Genomic DNA, 20,676 nt, shown 5'->3' with positions numbered 1-20,676 from the left:
ATATTCACCCTACATAAAGGTAAACTGTAAAGTATATTGTAGAACAACGGGAAAGATAGTATTGTAACTGAAAGGATTTGGGGGATGTGTGTGTCTCTCTGTGTGTAAAATGCATTCATACACACATATACACGTACATATACAAAAATACCCATACATATTTGCAAATGTTTTCTGGTAACAGTTGTGTCTTTCATAAGTTCAGTGCCCATCTGGCTCTGGCTCCATCTCAGGACATTTCCCCTAAAGTGTGTGTCAAATGAATTTCCCTTATTAGGAGTAAAACTGCCCTGCAGGGGCCGACATGCTTTCCCCGGCTGCACCAACATCTGCCACTGGCAGGAGTAAATATTCTTCATGGCCTCTGGGAGAGCCAGGAATTGTTAGATCCTGAGTCAGCCCAGTGACCTCTGAGAGGAAACTGGTGAGCCTGCAAGAAGTAGCGGTCCTGATGGAGACAGAGCTGATGGCATAGACTCTCGATGCACCAGCCCATGCAGGTCATTGATTGTGCAGGGCTCAACTTTCTCTGTGTTCAATTAAGATCAGCAATGCCCGTTGAATCCTTGTGCAACAGGCAGTGTGGGTAACAAAAGGAATCTTGGGCCTGGGCTCCAGTGAAATACCCTGTTTCCCTGAAAATAAGACCTAGCCGGACAATCAGCTTTAATGCGTCTTTTGGAGCAAAAATTAATATAAGACCCAGTCTTATATTATATTATGTTATATTATAGAAGACAGGGTCTTATAATATAGTAAAATAAGACCCAGTCTTACATTAATTTTTGCTCCAAAAGACGCGTTAGAGCTGATTGTCCGGCTAGGTCTTATGTTCAGGGAAACACAGTAGGTTTTACCTCTGTTACCCAATTGGGGAAAAAAAAACAATAACCTCTTAAAAAAAATTGTGAAACATAGCATACATTTATATGCACACTAATGCAGCACCAATTTTGAGCTGCATGATGGTTACCCCACCTCACTGAGACTTGACTGCTTCCTCTGAAAAATGATTATAATTATCGCTTCTTGGAATTCGTTTCAGGAGTGTGGTTTTAAACAGATTTTTAAAAACAGTATGGAAGTATAATGTTTGTAACAAAGTAAAAAACAGAAGTAAAAAAGCTCATAGTCCCCCTCCGCCCCCTCTGTCTAAGCCCATCCTGAACATGACTATTAACAATGTAGAATAATAATATTTTTCCAGATGTTTTAGTGCTTATAAATCACACACATGTAGGGCTTAAAAAACGATATGGGGTAAATTCCTAGAAACGTACAACTTAACAAGACTGAATCAAGAAAAAATAGAAACCTAAACAGATGAACAGAAATAAGGAGATTCAAGTAGTAATCAGAAATCTCCAAACAAAGAAAAGCCCTGGAACAGATGGCTCTGCCTGTGACTTTTACCAAACATTCAAAGGAGAATCCATACCAATCCTTCTTAAACTCTTCCAAAAAAAAAATAGAAAAGGGAACACATCCAAACTCATTTTATGAGGCCAGCACCATCCTGATACCAATGAACACAGATGTAAAAATCTTCAATAAAATACTAGCAAACCAAATGTAACAGTACATTAAAAGAATTATATGCCATGACCAATTGGGATTTATTGGGATGCAAGGATGGTTCAACATATACGAAACAGTCATTTTGATATACTACTTTAACACAATGAAAGGTAAAAACGACATAATCACCTCAAATAAATCCAGAAAAAGCATTGGACAAAATTCATTATTCATTCATGATTAAAACGATAAAAAAAAGATATAGAAGGAATTTAGCTCAACACGATAAAGGTTACATATGAAAAACCCACAGCTAATATCATAATTAATGGGGAAGAACTGAAACCTTTCCCTTTAAGATCCAGTACAAGGCAAAGATGCCCACTCTCTTGCCACTTCTATTCAAATAGAACTAAAAGTCCTAGACAGAGCAACTAGACCAGAAAAAGAAATCAAAGTCATCCAAACTGGAAAGAAAGAAGTAAAATGATCTTTGTTTGCAGATGACATGATCATATATGCATGACACATGCATCATATATGTAGAACACACTAAAGACTCAATAATAACAAAAAACTTAAAGAGCTAATAAATGAATTCAGTAAAATTGTAGGATTCAAAATCAACATACAAAAAGTTGGTAGCATTTCTAAATGCTAACAATGAATTATCCAAAAAGGAAATGAAAACAATCCCATTTACAATAGCAAGAAAAATAATAAAATACTTAAACAACCAAAGTGAAGACTTGTACACTGAAAACTGTAAGACATTGATGAAGGAAATTAAAGAAAACACAGATAAATTGAAAGACATCTCATGTTCATGGCTTTTAAGAATTAATATTGTTAAAATGCCCAACAACTCAAAGTGATCTACGATGCAATCCCTATCAAAATTCCAGTGGCATTCTTTACAGAAATAGAACAAACAATCCTAAAGTTTGTATGGAACCACAAAAGACCCCAAATAGCCAAAGCAGTCTTGAGCATGAAGAACTAAGCTGGAGGCATCACATTTTCTGGTTCCTAAATACATTACAAAGCTATAATAATCAAAACAGTATGTTGCTAGCATAGAAGCAAACATGAAGACCAATGCAACAGAATAAAGAGCCCAGAAATAAATCCACACATTTATAGTCAACTAATCTTTGACACAGGTGCCAAGAACACACAATAGGGAAAGGATAGTATCTGAATAATCGATGTTGGGAAAAGTGGATACCTACATGCAGCAGAATGAAATTGGACCCTTATCTTATACAATACACAAAAATCAACACAAAATGAATTAATGACTTATATGGAAGACCTGAAACTGTAAAACTACGAGAAGAAAACATAGGGATAAAGCATCTTGACATTGGTCTTGGCAATGAGTTTTTGGTCATGACACCAAAGCACAGGCAATAAAAACAAAAATGGACAAGTGGGATTGCATCAGACTACACTTTTGCACAGAAAAGGAAACAACCAAAGAGTGAAAAGGCATCCTACAGAATGGGAGAAACACATCAAAACATCAAGTTGTATACCTTAAATATATACAATTTTTTACATCAAAGCTATCTCAATAAAGTTATTAAAAATAAAAAAAGAGGGGGGAACCCAATAGGAATGGAATCACTTATAATCATGATCTTGAACTTGGGTTTTTAAAATTTAAAAATAGTTCGTGGCTATCTTTCTAAGTCAATGTGTACAGACCTACCTAAGCCTTTCTAGTAGCTGTAGAATTCTCCATGGCATGAAAGCCCCATAACATAGTTAACCATCCTCTCACTAGCTTCCAGGTTGTTTCCATCTTTCTGTCTCTTTGTAAACAAGGTCACAGCGAGCCCAGCATATATCTTTCTATAATGGTGTTTGCATTTTTCACAGGTTGATTTGAGAATCTAATACGAGAGTGCATGTAAAAGTGCTTTGTGACTCTGAAAGTAAAAAAGTGTTCGTTATTAACAACATCCTGTATTGCGTTAAAAAAGGTGAAATTTCAGAAGTTCAGAAAGTCAATTGTTGAAAGAGATGCTTTTCCTTAATCTTTGTAAAAACCACTGCTAACACAGTGGATTGTCACTTTCCCTGTATATCCAGATCACCTGGGTGCTTTTAAAACCCACCTGTGTTTGTCCCTCCCATTCTGATTTAATTGATTTGAGGGGTGGGACTAGGGAATTGGTATTTGTTAAAAGCTCTCCAGCTAGAAGGCAGCTGGAGGGGAGAACCCGTGCAACATAATCAATGAGCATCAATATCCCATCAGAGTGCCTTGACTCTGAGAATATCCTATGCCTCTTGAGTCAGTGGAGTTTCTCATGGAGGGAGCACATGCGATTACAGCTCTTGTAATGTCCTATTTGCTTATTGCTTTTTCACTTCTTGTGAGTTTTGCCAATGTGGCAGATGGTTATACATCAGCTACTCTGCCATCAGAAGGGCGACCACAGGCAGGGGCTGGTGAATACAGTCTGCCTGAGCCGGACTGAGGCCAGGCAAGTTTATCAGACCTATGCTTATCAATTGTTCCTGTCCCCTTCCCACTCCCCCCCCCCCCCACCCACACAGCCAGGACTTTCTGCAGGTGGAGAAGTGTTGCCATGTGGCAAAACCAGGAGCTGTGGGGGATCTGCCACACCTCCTTTCAGTGTTGAGTAAGCTTCTTAGAATCAAAATATATCCTGCCATCTGCTGAGGTCTTCCCACCAGGTGACCTACAAAGCCACCTGGGGATGTGCCAGTGCTTCAAGGCAAGCATGTTCTGAGAACTATGCCTCAGACTGTAAGCAGTGGAAAGCAATCCAGGGAGGGGTCCTTCTCTCCAACTTAAAGACTGAAAAGGGCGGGAAGAAGGCTCCTGGGTGTCCTACAGGGTGGGATTCTGTAGGAGCCAGGGGCTGTGAGAAAGGGGCTGGCAAGTACAGGAGTGACGTGTGCTCTGCTCTAAGCTCAGGTTAACACATTTAGAATTTTGGTCTGAAGTCTTGCTTCCTCTTTGTTCTAAGGTAAGTTGGCTAGGATTCTGATACCATAAATTTTGGTGTCTATTAGGAGTTGGTGGATGGACTGCCTCTTGTATTAGGTTGAACCATATGAAATTGACTTTTTGATCTATACGACTGGTGATTTTATCGAGTTACCATCATTGTAAAATAAAGCTATTTTGAATACAGCAATCCTTCCACCAACTCCCCCACCCCCAAACTAGAGGTTAAAATGATGACATAGCGCTTTGCTGCTCAGTGCGCAGTGGCCGGCAGCATCAGGGAGCTTGTTAGACGAGCAGAATCTTGAGCCCTGCCCTACATCTCCCGAATCAAGTTCTGCATTTTAACAAACTCCCAGTGATTCTAAGGCACGTTACTAGTAGCTGAGAAGTTCAGGTCTAGCAGATCCTCTTGGCAGGTTAGCAGAGCCCTGTGTTGTCTGGCGGATCACCCCTCTTCCAGTTCAGTTTCTTTGGGTTAAGAGGTGCACGCATTGTGCATGTCGGAAGATGGGCTGAGTCCAGATCGCAGGAGGCCTAGACTGTGAGCTACGAGCGATACAAGGGTTTTGAGCCCGGGATGAGATAATCAGTGTGGATTGTAAGAGGGAGATTGGAGCAGGGAGAGACTGGAGGTGACGAGGGTATGATTTCAGATGGTGGCTGTGAAGGCAGAGATACAGTCCGCCGGACTTTGTAGTTTACGGAATGTACATATGTATGTGGTGAGTGGGCACCGGAACGGCCAGGACCACCAAAAAACCACAGGAGGCAGTGGCCAGAACTCCTGTTCCCTCCTGTCAGACACCATTTTGGCATTGAAGGCAAGAGAGAAAGATGCCTGGGGACCTGTAGCAGCTCAAGCTCCAAAAGCACAGCTTCATTGTGAAAAAGCACTGCTTCCCCTCCACCTGCCTCCCAGGTCTTTGTCAGGGGCCATGCAGTTCCCATAGCTGTTGCCTTTGTCCCTCTCCAGACAGGAATAGTGGTGCCAATCCAATACCTACTAACCACCCACAATGTGCATGGGTGTGTGTGGGTCTGGGGAAGGGGAACTGCTGCTTGTTCTGCCATTAATTTGGGCTTGGGGAGCAGCCACGTACAGGTCACGTCCTGCCAGGAAGAGAGTATCAGATTGGCAGGTGGGCTCTGACAGCAATGCCTGTGCATTACTTCTTGCCAGTTATAGGTAGTATTATAAGACCCAAACCTTCCAAAGTCAGAATTTTGAAGAATTGGGCTAAGCACTAATGTTTAGTTTAACTGAGCCCCAATTTGGGGGGCTTACTCAAGGTAATCAGAGTGTCTGATGTGAAATAAGGGATCAATTAGTGAATGTTTGACCTGAGAAAGTACATGAGGCAATTAAGACTACAGGGACATTGTTGAAACTGCTTACAAGAGCTAACTCTTTGGGGGCTAATGATGACATGCTAATTAAACAGCAAGTTTAGCTATTCATTAAAGAGATACCCTGAGGGCTTCTGCCAGTCTAGCTGGAATTACGTGAAAGAGCTAAAGCTGGATTACTGGAAATTATTTTATAATCTTGACTGTTTATTAATTTAGATGGATGTCCTCCTAGAGAAGCTTTCTGGAAATGCATGATGAGAAACGGCTGTCCTAGAGGAAGAAAGGAGATGCCGTCGGTCTTTTCATGGTGCTTCCATGCAGCAGATGCCATGTTCAAGTGCCTTTTCTGTGTCAAGGTTTTCCGTTACCTGACATGACTCTTCATGTGTGGCACTAGCTCAAACCTTGTGTTCTTATCCCAGAACACACTGCCTCACCTCATTCCTTTACCAAGACATGGAATTTGTTCGTTCAAAAAATCTTTCGGGGTCAACTACCTGCTGAGGCCAGTTGGAACAAGACCGATAAAGTCCTTGCATTCCTGGAGATGATTTCAGAGCGTGGCAAGAGCTTTAAAGGAAACAAACACGATTTTGGCTTGCAAAGTGAACGGCAGTAGTCGGAAAAGGCGGGTGATGTGCGCGTGGGAACGACGTCAGGTAGCGTAGTTGGTGAAGGCCTCTCCGCGGAGGTGACATTTGAGCTGAGTTCTGATGAGGAAGAGGAGCCAGGCATGGGAGACTGGGAAGAGGAGATGGAGCTGCACTGCTGGCAGAGGGCACGGCCCATGCAGAGTCTGAAGGAGGGACAGAGGGCTGAGTGTGGTTGGGGAAGGGTGAGGGTGGCTAAGATGGCACCAGCTCATGCAGGGCTTTCTAGACCAGGATGAGGAACTTTGGTCTTATTCCAAGTGCCATGGTCACTGGTTTGAAGGAAGAAATCAATTGATCTGATGAGCAGTTTTGAAAGATCCCTCTGGCTGCTTTTGGAGGGCAAAGTGGAGACAGAAGAGGCCTTGCCTATCCTTTACCTTCCAGCTCAGCTCTGGCCTTAGCTTCCCCAGAGCAGCTTCCATGAACCACTGACATTGAGCCTCAGGGAGCATCTCTGCTCCCATGGTGTTCTCATCCAGGGGGCAAGTTCAAAATAGTTTACAACCAGAATAGCCCGGGTACTCAGTGATCTGAAAATGCATAAGCCATACACAACTGGCACAGTCACTGGGAGCTGAATATCAGTGCCGACGTTTGTTAGGCACGTCTATGTGCCAGAGACGATGCCGACAGTAGCATCATCTTATGCAATTCTCACAAGATTCTGTGAGTAGTCCCATTACCTCCCATTACGTTTGGTTCATGGGGCTACGGAACGATGATTTGTTCAAGGAAGTGGGAAGAGTTGGGATCATGCCTAGTTCCTACGACTATCAAGTTCACACTCATGCACCACGCTATTTGGAAACAATTCTCTTTGTGTCTGTCTCTACTTTTGAATAAACATTTCACGGGCAGGGATCTCCATCATCATATCCCCCCCAGTGCCTGTCACAGGACTTGGCTTAGAGGAGATGGTGGCAAGTGTTTTCTGAATAAATCCTAATTCTGCGTTACATAGTCTTTATGAAAAGGACCTGAGAGAAAACCTAGGCCAGTGACTTCTTTTAAAACTGAAGAAACTGAGATCAGAGAGGGGCTATGTCTTGCCCAAGATCATATAATCATTCCTATATCCATTCATTCAACAAGTGTTTATTGAGCAACTACTAAGTGAGGGAGAGTAGAATGAGTTGAAATCAAACAGGGAGGCAGGACCAGACCACGGAGAGCCTGGCAGGCTAGGGTAGGGGGTTTGGATTTCATTCTAAGGGTGATGGAGAATTGTGTTTATGCCTAGAATTCTCTTAGGATCAAAGGCAAAGTTTCTGTGTCTCATAACTGAAGTGAGGAGCCCGGCAAAGGTTGGTCTTTTGTGATGAGTAACTCAGCTTTCAAGTTAATAGGTAAGTACTCATCTTTACCAAATGAGCCAACCTGCTGCAAGCAAGCTTCCAAGTCAGCAGCAAGCTGTTTTTGTCATTGGTTAGGCTGGGAGCAGCTTCTGGTGGAAAGGTCTCAAACAAATTTTTACTTTGCAGCAGTGAGGTGACTCCCAGTACATGCCAGGCTGCTGCTTGGTCATGCCTCACACCTCGGCAGGGCGACCAGCTGTGTTTTCAGACCCTGATGTATACACCTTCATCTTTCTCAGCATGACGCTCCATTAGCAGAAGCCCCTTAGTGAACTCAGGAAACAACAGCCTTGTATCAGAGGACCACATGAGGCATTCAAAGTGATAACGCCACCACCTTCCTTTCCCCTGCTTAGACACCTTAGTGGCTTCCCATTGCCTTTAAGACAGACTGAATCTGAGCACAAGCCTTGGGTGGTCCCTGACTTTTCCAACCAAGTCTCCTTGTTCTACGTACTCTGGCCACAGTGACCTTTCAGCCTCCCTTACACAGCATGCTTCCTCCTTCCCTAGAGCCTATGCATATGCTATTCCTTCTGCTTAGAACACCCTCCCCTCCCCTCTGTGCCTGACTCTTATTTATGACCTCCTTTAGATCTGAGCTCAAGGGTCACCTCTCGAGAGAGATCCCCATAACCCACTCTCATGGCATCCTGTGATCACATGTGAAAAACACATCACAATTTTAGTTCAACATTTATTGTGTGATTGATTAATGCCCATCACTTTCGCTAGACGTTACGCTTCATCCAAGCTTCTGATTGGCTCCCACGATGTCCCCAATGCCCAGCAGAGTACCTGGCACATATTAACAGTAGCGAGGTAGAAATAATTGTTAAATGAGTGAATGTAGCCATACGGATCATCAGTAATACAATAAAATGGAATGTCCCAGGGCACAGGGAGAACAAGGTGCTTGGCTGAGCTGGTAAAGGACCAGCCTGAAATCCTAAACGTATCTCTAATGGGATCCCAGAAACTAAATGTCACACTGGGCTACGTGGATTGCAAAGCCTGGCTTTACCACTGAGTACCCTTTGGGCAAGGCAAGCCTCTCATCTATAAACAGGGATAAAATACTAACTACTTCATAGAACTGTGGAGATGATTTTATGAGACAGAACATATAAAGCATTTAGCCCAGGGGCTGGCATGTAGTAATCATTCAATAATTTGCTGTTGTTTTTTGTTGTCTATAATTATTATACAAGCAGTAGAGAATAGAGCCTTCTGCTCCAACAGGAATAGGGGTTAGGTACGTGCAGACCTCTCATCTGGGTCCTCACTTTGAGTCTGTTCTCCCAAAGAAACTTGAGGAAAGTATTACCTATTCACAACCTGGATCATTTTCCAATTTATCTTGTCCTGTTCAGACATGGATGGAGCACCTACTATGTTCCAGGCACTCAATGAGGTAAGAGCTTTTAAAGAGAAATGCATCCTCCATGGCTCACAATATAATTCGGGAGATGGCAGACTTTTCTGTGAAGAGTTAGATAGTAAATATTTTCAGCTATGTGAGCTACATGGTCTCTATCACAACTATTTCATTCTGCTTTTGTATGAAAGCAGCCATAGACAGAATATAAAAGAATGGGTGTGGCTGGGTTCCAATAAAACTTTATTTACAAAATCAGATGGCAGGCTGTATTTTGCCAACACTGCTAGTTTAAATTTGAAAGATGAATAAAAAACTTCAGGGGCATTCATTTTCCAGAAAGTGTTCTAAAGAGACAGGAAGAAGTATGTGTTGAAAGAATCTAAGTATTAACCTCTCCCTTTCCTTTAAATGATAATGATTACCATTTCACATTTCTATAGCTCTTTAAACTTGTCAAGGCATATTCAACTCAAGTGAGTTTAATTCCAGTCAATGCACGAGTCCCAAGTACTCATCCTATGCCAGACTTCAGGAGTCCAGGGTTGAATTCTATATATTCCATATCCTAAAGGAACTCACCTATATTACTGCATATGTTCCCGAAATAGGCAAAGGGTGAAAGTAAGCCACAGAGAGGTTGAGCAACTCTATCAAGGTCACATAGCCAAACAGTGAGCCTGATCCACTTTGCTTTCTTGTGTACAAATGTTTTCATTCCACAAGGAAGTAAAGAGAAAAGAAAAGGTGTTTTATATTTGAGGGGAGATCACATTTCAGCAGCTGTTGCTGGAACAACAATTATAAGCTAGAACTTATTTATAGAAAGTCATTAACAAGTTTGTCTTTAAGTGTAAGAGCACACACAGTCTGCAGAGAAAAACGCAGTTTGATATTTACCAACCGCCACATTTTCACCCTAAGGTTTGGCAATTATCACTGGTCTTCCTGGTGGCTGATGATTTCCTGCATTTTAAGACATGAAATGAGATTATGGCTAAAAATAAAAAAGAAATCCGTGTAATTTAATTGAATGAAGATCCCCAAATGTGGTCCAGCTATCACAACAAACTATAAAACCAGAATGAAATATGATGTTTTCCTCCCAGAAGATAACAAAACTTGGATTTTAAAGCATAGTGTTTTTCACCAAGTTGTATGGTAGTTAGCACGAGTGTAGAGTGATATGTTTGGGTGCAGAATGATTCTGGAAAAGGCAAGGCTCTGAGCTTAGTCAGATAACTCTTCTAAGTAACCTCAGACTAGTTGCTTAGCCCCTCTGTGCCTTCGTCTCTTCATCTGTAATATGGGGGTGAAGCTAAGGATTGTCATGAGAATGAAACAAGATGATCCACTACACAGGCTTTCAGGAACTAGGCAGGGTATAATCAAACAAGCAAAATAAACGGGGTGGGAGATTTCCGGTCAAGATGGTGGAGAAGGTAAACACTGTGCTTGCCTCCTGTCACGACCACATCAGAATTACAACTAAAATACAGAACAACCATCATTGAGGATCGCCTGAAGTCTAGCTGAACAGAAGTCCTACAATTAAAGACACACAGAAGAAGCCACCTTGAGACTGGTAGGAGAGGTGGAGATGTGGAATGGGTTGGTCCCGCACCCACATGTGGCACTTAAGAATTGGGAAGGCTATCTTGGCTACAGAGGTCCGCCCCCAGAGGAGTGAGGGGTCCTAGCCCCACACTAGGCTCCCCAGCCCAGGGTTCCAGTGCCAGGAAGAGAAGTCTCCAGAACTTCGCTGTGAAAACCAGCAGAGATTGTGGCTGAGTGTGAATGGGGGTGGCTGGAGTCCCCAGTGTTCCTCTTAAAGGGCCTGCACACAGACTTATTTGCTGATGGACTCACTTGCTCTGAGCTCCAACACTGGGGCAGCAGTTTGAAAGGCATCAGGCACATACAGGGAGCAACTGAATTATCTGACTTCAGGGTGAGGACTGATGGGGCAGCTTTATCCCAGATAGAAGTGCTGGCAGAATCCATTCTTTCGTTGTTGAGCCCTCCCACCTCCTGGTGTGCAGACACAGGCAGCCGCCATATCTGAGTCTCCATCAACCTGGCTAACACTGTTTGCCCTGCCCTGGTGATTCCCTGAGACTCAAACTTATCCAACTTGTGGGCCCACCCATGGCACTTCCAATGGCGTTTCCATACAAATGGTCTGTCTTGGCTCATGCTGCGGACTTTCCTAAAATCTCCCAAAGGTTCACAAAACCCCAAACAAGCAGCATCTGGCCTTGATGTGCCCTGTACCACTTTCTAAGCAGCCCCAAGCCTGGCACTAGTGGCAGTCAGCTTTGGTTCACAGCTTGGCATTTTGAGGCACCTAAATGCCCAGCACAGGTGGTGATTATAGGAGGATTGCTCTGTGGCCCTGGGCAGGGCATAGGCTGCAGCTGAACTTGGCTCATGGCAGGGCCCCTCCCAGGAGGTCCTGGGGCCAGAATGCCTGGTGGCCAGCTTCAGACAAAGCTGGAGCACCACACGGCTGTCTCCATAGACCACACATCCAAAGGGCAGACTCAGTAGGCACTAGTGTCTTGCAAAAATGGATCCTGTTCCATAGCATCAGCCCCTGCACAATAGCTCCTCCACTGTAGTCACAGCCAGTTCTCACAAACAATCAGCCTGAGGGTCAATCCCACCCATTCACTTGCATACAGCAACCAAGGTCCAACTACAACAGGAGGGCACACACAACCCACACAAGGGTCATAGCTGGAGCACCTGTATCAGGTGACTAGGGAGACCACACCACTGGGACCCACAGGACACCTGCTATATAAGGCCACCAAGCCAAGACTGGGAGACATAGCAGCCTTACCTAATACAGAAACAAACACAGGGAGAAAGCCAAAATGGCAAAGAAACAGGTCACAAATGAAAGAGTAAAACAAAGCTCCAGAAAAAGAACTAAACAAAATGGAGCCAAGCAGTCTACCATATGCAGAATTCAAAACACTGGTTATAAGGATGCTCCATAATTTCAACAGAAATAGAAAACATAAAAATGGAGATAGAAAACAAAAAAGAACCAGTCAGAAATGAAGACTACAATAACTGAAATAAAAAATACATTAGAGGGAATCAACAGGAGATTAGATAAAGCAGAGGACTGAATTGGTGATTTAGAAGTTAAGGTAGCAAAAAACACCCAATCAGAACAGCAAAAAGAAAAAATAATCCAAAAAAAATGAGGATAGTTTAAGGAGCCTCTGGGACAACATCAAGTGTACTGACATTCACATCATAGGGGTACCATAAGGAGAAGAGAGAGAGAGCAAGGAATTGAAAATCTATTTGAAGAAATAATAATGAAAAATGTCCCTAACCAGGGGATGGAAGTAGACATACAAGCCCAGGAAGCACAGAGTACGAAACAACAACCCAAAGAGGCCCACCGCAAGACACATCATAATTAAAATGCCAAAGGTTAAAAAGACAAAGAAAAAAATCTTAAAAGCGGCAAGAGAAAAGCAATTATTTACCTATAAGGGAGCTCCCATAAGACCATCAGCTGATTTCTCAACACAAACTTTGCAGGCCAGAAGTGATTGGCCGGAAATATTCAAAGTGACGAAAAGCAAGGACCTACAACCAAGATTACTCTAAGGGCTCCGAAGAAGGCCATTTATCGCCTCTGGAGTCAAAAGTCCTGGGTTCAAGTCCTTTGAGTCTCCGAACCTCAATTTGCAAAATTGTGAATATCCCCCAAAGCATTGTTGGAACGACTAAAAGAGCTAAAACATGTAGATGGTCTAAAGTGCATAAATGAGATGAAGCAGGATTCAGACGCAGTGCCTGGCACAGTGCAAGGATTCATTAAATGGGAGTTGTGATTATTACCACTAGAAATGCCTGGCTGCAGAGGCTCAGCTAAAGGAAGTGAGAGGTCCAGGACGATGAGTGATTTGTTCAGCAAGGCCAGGCCATGAACACTTCTAGACCATATTTCTGGAGGACAGGATCTGTTTGTCACTCATTTTTGTATCTTACTTTATCTTATTGTTATCTGGCTGCCAAGAAGATTTTCCATTCTTTTCTCTCTGTAGTGTATATGACGAAAATAATCGATGTAGTGGACACATCTCAAACTAAGTATGCACTCCTCTTAGTTTCGTGCTCATCCCTGGGGGAGAGCTTGTTCTCTGGGTGAACACCACTGTTCTGGAATGTTCAGTTCACTTTTGTTAAATGTTTATTGGATAAGTAAATCTATAGCCCACATAGATAGTAGTGTTAATGAAGACTCACTTTGTTCTAAATTATTGTAGAGATGTAATTTTAGACAGTTCCTTTGTTTAAGGCAAGAATCTTTTTCCTACTTCTACTACCCACAGAAAAGCTTGGTCAAGATGGGTTTATAAGTATGTTCCACAAGATTTTTAAGACTCAGGTAGGCCCACGTCTCTTAGAATCATATATGCAAGAAGCCTAAATGAATATTAGCTAGTGGAAAACACCATTATGTTAGAAGTTATTCTTATTATGTTTTATATATTTATTTTATATATTTTGTTTTTATTTTATTACTTTATTAGGATCAAGTAGGGTTCATATCAGGAACGAAGAGTAAGTCAACATTAGAAAAAAAATTTTCCAATGTAATTTAGTTGAATGAAGTGGGGAAAAAAACCCACGAAAATCTCAGTAGGGACTACCCATTTTTAAGTCACATTTATACCAAGTTATCACCCATTTTAGTGGAATTATTTCTCATTTCAGCTGAAGACCATGGCTTTAATGGTTGGCTCTTCTGACTTAACTGATGGGGAGTTCTTGCATCTCTTAGATACAGTAGAAACTGATAATAAGTTGCTTCTGTTTTTGTTATCGCGGTTAAAATGACTTCAGTTTTGAATTGTATTAATACTTTAAAAAATCCAATGCTTCAACCTGATGCCAGGGACGTCTGCCTGAGTTCTGATCTCTGCCAGTGAACAAGGAAGGCAGCCTCCAAATGATCACGTGATGATCTGGGTCAAACACGTCCATGGGAGGCTGGGACAGGCTCTGAAAACTCCCTTTTCCATTGCTAGGGGCTGGCGCCCTGCAGTGCAACGTGAAACCCAGAGTGCAGTGTGAATGACATTTCAGGGGACCATGATGTAAGGGTTTTATAGTTATTTGTAAATGTCTATGGCCTCATCAGTTTAGATATAACTAAACTGAAGAGAGACGTGACTTGTCAAATATCCAGGGGCCATGACCACTAATAGGTGCCCTTCAGTCAGTGCATGGCAAGGCTTAACTGAGAAAGCTTTTCTAAGCGACACTTCACCATTGATCCTCAGAATTAGCCAAGCTCAAAGCACAGAGAAACAGTAGAAACCAAACTCTCCTTTTTCATAAGAGGCAATTGTGTGCTACTGGACTGTGTGAGGGCCTTAGAATCTCAAGTTCTAGTACTAAGTCCAAGTTCTGTTCCTTACTTGCTTTGTGACCTCAGGTAATCACCTAGTATCTCTCTGTCTCAGTTTCCTGATCTGTAACATGAAGCCGGCCACTTGTGCCTTCTAGGCTCTGGAAAGGATTTGAAAAAATAATGGCTTTATATCTGGTTGTACTTTCTGCATGGCTGGCATAGTCTAAGTATTTAAATACTTGAATGAAGAAAGGCATACATAAAAATCTTTTATAAACTGTAATGCAAAATATGTATAATGAAATACATATTCCTTTTTTTCTGAAAATTGCTGTACTCAATACTCAATCGTTTTTGGAACTCCAATATATAATTCCTACAGGTATTCCAGTGGGAGTATCTAGGGGTGGAGGCTACTTGGATAACTTCTTTAGAAGAAGAAAACCCAACTCATCTGAAGAATTGTGAGACTCCTCTGGAGGCAATAACAAAGGGTAAATTAGGCAAATTGCAGAAGCAGAACCTGTCACTCCAGGTTCCTGGGCCAGAGCAGAGGACCCGGCCCAAGAGTGAGAGCCCTCATTTTTCTCAGACTCCAACTCTATGAGCAAGTAATTTATTAAGACTTTCACCATATATTATTCAGTCACGTCTACTTTCTGCTGAGGCCGTAAACGCACATCGTGGAGGGAGGAAAGATTAAATCCTCACCAAATTCTTATAAAGCCCTTGCATTCAGTTGTTGTTAATTCAGAAGGGTCACTTTTGATGAGTACTCTTCAAACTGTCATATTAATGGAAATACAAACACAGTGTCTATTATAAAAGAGAGGAGCGTTTTCTGTCCTCTTGTAAATCAAGCTGCAGAGCAATTTGGATAAAACGTTCATAAAACTAGGCTTGATTTTGTACACATTAATTGCATAAAGTGTGGTAGTTAATAACTAGAAACACACACTTTCAAAGCCATTAAATACACACAAACACCATCCACAGTGATTTGACTCTGGGGATGAGGCATAGAAAGAGCCCTCAACTGGCATTTAAGGGGCCTGGGTTATAAAGGACAGTTCTGCCACTCAATAGTTGAGTGAGTCCCTTCTCCCTTTTAGACCTTGAGGTGTTTACCTGGAAAACATGGAAATTTCAAGGACATGGTTTTGTGATTTTTCTAAGAAACGAACACACATTGGTAGACGTTATGGGGTGTTGTCTTCTGAGTTTCCATCAAAGTCATTTAAATTACACTGAATTGAAACCAAATATTTCAATGAAAGTTTCAGTGGACAGCATGTTTAAGCCTGGGGTTGCAATTGGAATGACTACAGGGGCCAGGCAGGTTGTCTACATGAGAGAAGATGGCTGGGTAGGGACCTCGGCCAAAGAATACATGTGTGTAGGTCAGTTTCTGGCCCTCCTGGCTGTCTGTTTGTAACCTCTGGCTTCTCCATTTGCTAGTGTTTAGGCCAGGGGAGTCAAAACGTTTTTCAACATTTTTTATCAAGGGCCATATGCGGTAAAATACACAAACAGCCGGGCCACTCACTCGAGGTGAAGTACGTATTGCCTCACCTGGTTTATTTAAGTAAACTAAATATATTTTTGGAATTTGCTGCAGGCCAATTAACAACGGATTGTGGACTGCAGTTGGCCCATGGGCCGCAGTTTTGACACCCCTGGTTTAGGCCAAACCAAATCAAACCCAAACAAAACAAAATATTCCAAACCTGAGAATTGACTCCCATGTTCTCCCTCATTTATTCTTTCAATAAACACTTATTTGTGCCTATCATGTACCAGGCACTATACTGGGCATGAGGTGAAGAAATGAGGGAAGATCTCAGAGGCAGAAGGAAGCATATGTGCAAAGGCCCTGAGGCATCATGCAAGCACGTGTAAGAAGAAAACACTGGAGCCCAGAAAATAAAAGGGATGATGGTAAAATGACCTAGGAGAAAAAGGTAGGGACTAGGACATACCCAGTCTTATAGGCCCCAGTAAGAATTTTGTCTTTACCCTAAGAACAATTAAAAGTCATCACAAGTTTTAAGATGGAGGAGAGGGTTTGTATGGAGGAGCACGGGATGGTGATAACATCAGATTTGCTTTTGGCACAGATCACTCAATCAAAGAGAAGTCTACAACTATAGAGACTGTTTACTAGAGCACATTTTCTCACTGTGGTGTCTGACTCTTCCAGGAGTTACATTGCCAAACGCCTGCTGACTCTATCCTCTTCTTGACCTTCCAGAACCTGCCCAGATTCTCAGTGAACCACGCAGTGCAAATCTTGGGATCAGATCACCCAAATTCAATAACATGCCTCCTGTTAAGGTGCCTGATGAGTAATTTGAATATCTGCCTACATATTTTCATCATAAAAGGCACTGCAAATTATTTACTAATTTTGTTACTTTTAACCAAAGAGAATAAGAAAACAACATATCAATCCAGATTACAGGGAATGGGAGACCCTCAAACAGGCTTCCGAAAAATCACAAGCAGTGTTCAGAAAGATTGTTAAAAGATGTGTAACGAGTACAAAACAACTTTTGGCAAGTGCAAGAAAAGTATTAGCTTATTCTAAGAAATAAGATGCAGGTCGTCCAATTATTAGAAAATAAATGGCAAAAAAAAAAAAAAAAAAAAAAAAAAAAGCCAAGAAAGCCCCAATACTTACGTGGAAAAGTACAAAAGCAATAATTCAAGAACTAATTTGAATGACTCAGGCATGGCCACGTTGGTTCTGGTTATCACTGCAATTTCAACAGAAGAGAGATGCCAGAGGACTATGGGGGTTCTCTGTTTTGGGGGTTCTTACATGCCACAGAGGAGAGGAGGAGCCACGCAGGCACACCACGTTGAAGAAAGAGAAAGGGATTCTGAATGCCAGTGAACGGGCTTACTGGGTAAGTTAATACAGTCTCAGCATCCAGCCCTCTCTCTGCTACCCAGCCCGTGTTTGTTAGTCAGGGAACTGTGGACAGTTGGGTCTGGACAACTCTTCATTGTGTGTGACAGTCCCTTGCATTGTACTGTACCCCTCCCATTAATTGCTTGTAGTACCCCCCAATTATGGTGACAATCCCAAATGGCTTCCACACATTTTCAAACAACTCCTGCGGGGTTTGAGGGTTTGGATTGGTGGTACTCCTCAGACTGAGTGTCATGGCTGGGAAACTCAATTTCCTTATTTGTAAATTAGAGGTAATAGTGGGGTTCTCAGGCTATACATCTGTGCTATACAACTTCATGAAGGCTGCCGTGCCTTGGGGGCCAAGCGAAAGTGACCTTGGGTTGCAACATCCTTCCTGCTGGACACCCATGTGGTCTGATTGCCATTCAATGCCAACTTTTTGCAGGATGCAGCTAGTTCCTTCTTTTCCTAGGGGCTTTTGTTTTATAGAAGGACCCTTCAATCAGGTTACGGATGGTGGGTCTGGACTGAGAGTAAAGAAGACAGAAGAAGGGAAAGCTGAATTACCTTACGATGGGGGAATTACTGTACGATGGAGGAGCCCAGATGGTGTCCTTGTCCCAGGCTCCCAAAATATACTCTGGGAAGGAAACAGAGACAGCATTTTGCTGACAGCATTTGGGAACAGGCACGTGGGCAGTCTATATTAAAACTTCAACATCCATTCCAAGCATATCTGTATGGATGTGAGAGCACCATGGCTTTACTTGGAAAGCACTGGGCCTAATCGCTCTGGGGCAGACCGCATTTTCATTCTTTCCTTCCCATCCGCTGTCAGCCAGGCCCCACCTTTCAGCAAAGGGTTAGCCCAATATCACGGCTCCATCTGGAACCTGTCACTTGCCAGGACAAAAGTTATTTCCGATAATACTGGGTCAGTCAGAGGGTAAGGTCCTAGTCGCTCATGCAGCCAGAGCATGGGGCATTTTCAAGGGTGAGTGGGGACAGTACAGTTCATATCCCCAGAGAGGTAGCACCCACTCTGTGCCAGGAACTGCACTGGGGTGGCGATTCCATGATGGAGACCCCGCCTTGGCCTCCAGCAGTTCCCAGTCCAAGGAGGGAGAAAACCAGCTTATACACGGAGAACTCTATAATTTACAATGAAGTTTCAGGTCTTTTCCCTCATTGGACTCACACAATAGCCCTGCTATGAATTGGGCCAGAAAGCCTTGAAACTCACATTCAGACAGGAGAAACTGAGCATCCAAAGTAACTCAGCTGGTAAGCAATAGATCCTAGACTTGAACCCAGGTCTCTGATTTTCCAAACATAGTCTATTTCCCAGCTCTAGGTTTGTGTTCAAGCTGCTTCTTCTGTCTGGCAAACCCTCCTTCCTTTGATCCGCCCATCCTGTCATGTCTGATCTTCAATTAACAAGAAATTAAAGGAGCTACCATATACTGCGAGTTTTCCACAGGCCAGCAGAGTCCTGAATGCCTACAGACTCATTTAATTCTTGCCACAGATGTACGGGCAGGAATTGCTGTTCCTACGTAAGAGATGTGGAAAACTGAGGTCAGAGAGGTGGAATGACTTGCTTCAAGTCACCCCCCTAGTAAAAGGTGGAGCCGTGTGTCATGGCTACCCTAGGATGAACGGGACTGCCCTGCCTGCTTAGTGCCTTCCTGAGCATTCTGGTCCACATTCCTTTTCCTTCCCTGAACCTCTGGGACACCAGCTCATGTGTGAACCTGGGGAAGTCACCTTCCCTTGTTGGACCCTGGCTGAGGGGTTGAATGATCTTCAAGCCCCCTTCTAGCTCTGCCTTTCTCTGGCTCTGTCTGAACTGTCCATACGACCTCAAGTATCCCTGTGTTTGTCTCTTATAGCCACAATGGGCCAACAATAAAAACCACGTTAGAGAACATTATTGAGCCTGCAGCGTGAGCCAGGACCATGCTAGCCAGTTCAACATACATTATTTTATAATCCTCACAAGAACCCCAGACACCTTATCATTACCTCCAATTTACAGGTAAGGAAACTGAGGCACAGCAATGTTAAGTAATATGTCCAAGTCACATAGTTATTAATGGATAGAACAAGGGCTGGTGCCTAATGCCCAAGACGATGTAAGGCCCCCAAATGGATGTCAGTGCTTTGGCACCAGGATGGCCAATCAGACTTGAGGGGCTGGCTACAGAAATGAGTCCCTGTGGAATGAAGTCTTCTCACACTGGAATGTTTTACTTAATGTCAGCTGTGGATATAAGACACAGGGGTCCATTCTCCATCATGCTCCTTGCACATCCTCCGGCCTCAGCTCCTGACCTGTAAGGTTGGAGGAGGCTGGCTCAGCGTGTCGGTCGCTGTGAGTCTCAGGTTCTGTCTCTCCCAGGAGGAGCTCCTCCAGACACACTGCTAACCCCTCTCCTGCAAGTTCCAGCCAGGGGCCAGCCTTTGGGCTTCTCCCCCCTGCCAGTGCTGACTTCTGCCCACTTCCAGGCCTCCCTGCCCTTGATTACGACTTGTCCACTTCTTTATAACATATAACCTACTATCTGAGGGGCTTCTTGCTCATGCCTCATAGTGTCACACAGTTTGGCCTTTGCCCGTATTGTTTGCCTCCACCAGAAATGGCCATTGTGTTGAGCGTCAGTTCTGCCAGAGAAAGCCCCTCCTAATTGCCATCTCCTCCATGCTGGCTCTCTGGATTTCCCTGTCTCAATTTGTTCTCTACCTCCTTTTGAATTCTCCTAGTACCTGAAATGTGTTTTACTCTGCTTTAAATGATAATTTTTGTGTGCTTGTAGCAATTCCCCCATAGATGCTCAGTAGTGGAGACTTAGAAATCTGATGCTAGCACTGGCGTTCACACTGTGACTTAGGGCCAGCAAGGTAACCTTTCTGAACTCCAGTTTCTTCATCTTTACAATGGGGCTAGTACACCTTATTTCTCCACTTGTTCAACGTATTAGCAAAGGGTTACATAATTAATGCATGAGAATAACCAGCACATGCCAGACATGCACTAGACAGCCGAGAATCTTAGTTTAACCTTCTGCCTCATTTTCATGACCTCTTCCCCCAAACACACATATACTTATATACCCACCACCACCACTAC

At 43.1% G+C, this 20,676-nt stretch overlaps 1 protein-coding gene across 1 annotated transcript in view; it reads right to left on the bottom strand.

Annotated features, from left to right (window-relative positions):
• CA10 (carbonic anhydrase 10) overlaps positions 1-20,676 on the bottom strand; it is a 448,736-nt gene that overhangs the window by 24,568 nt on the left and 403,492 nt on the right. The window lies entirely within an intron of this gene.

The sequence above is a fragment of the Rhinolophus sinicus genome, linkage group LG15, assembly GCF_036562045.2.
Source record: "Rhinolophus sinicus isolate RSC01 linkage group LG15, ASM3656204v1, whole genome shotgun sequence".
NCBI classification, from domain to species: domain Eukaryota; kingdom Metazoa; phylum Chordata; class Mammalia; order Chiroptera; family Rhinolophidae; genus Rhinolophus; species Rhinolophus sinicus.
The sequence above is the reverse complement of the archived record's forward strand: the minus strand, read 5'-3'. Positions and strand labels throughout refer to the sequence as shown.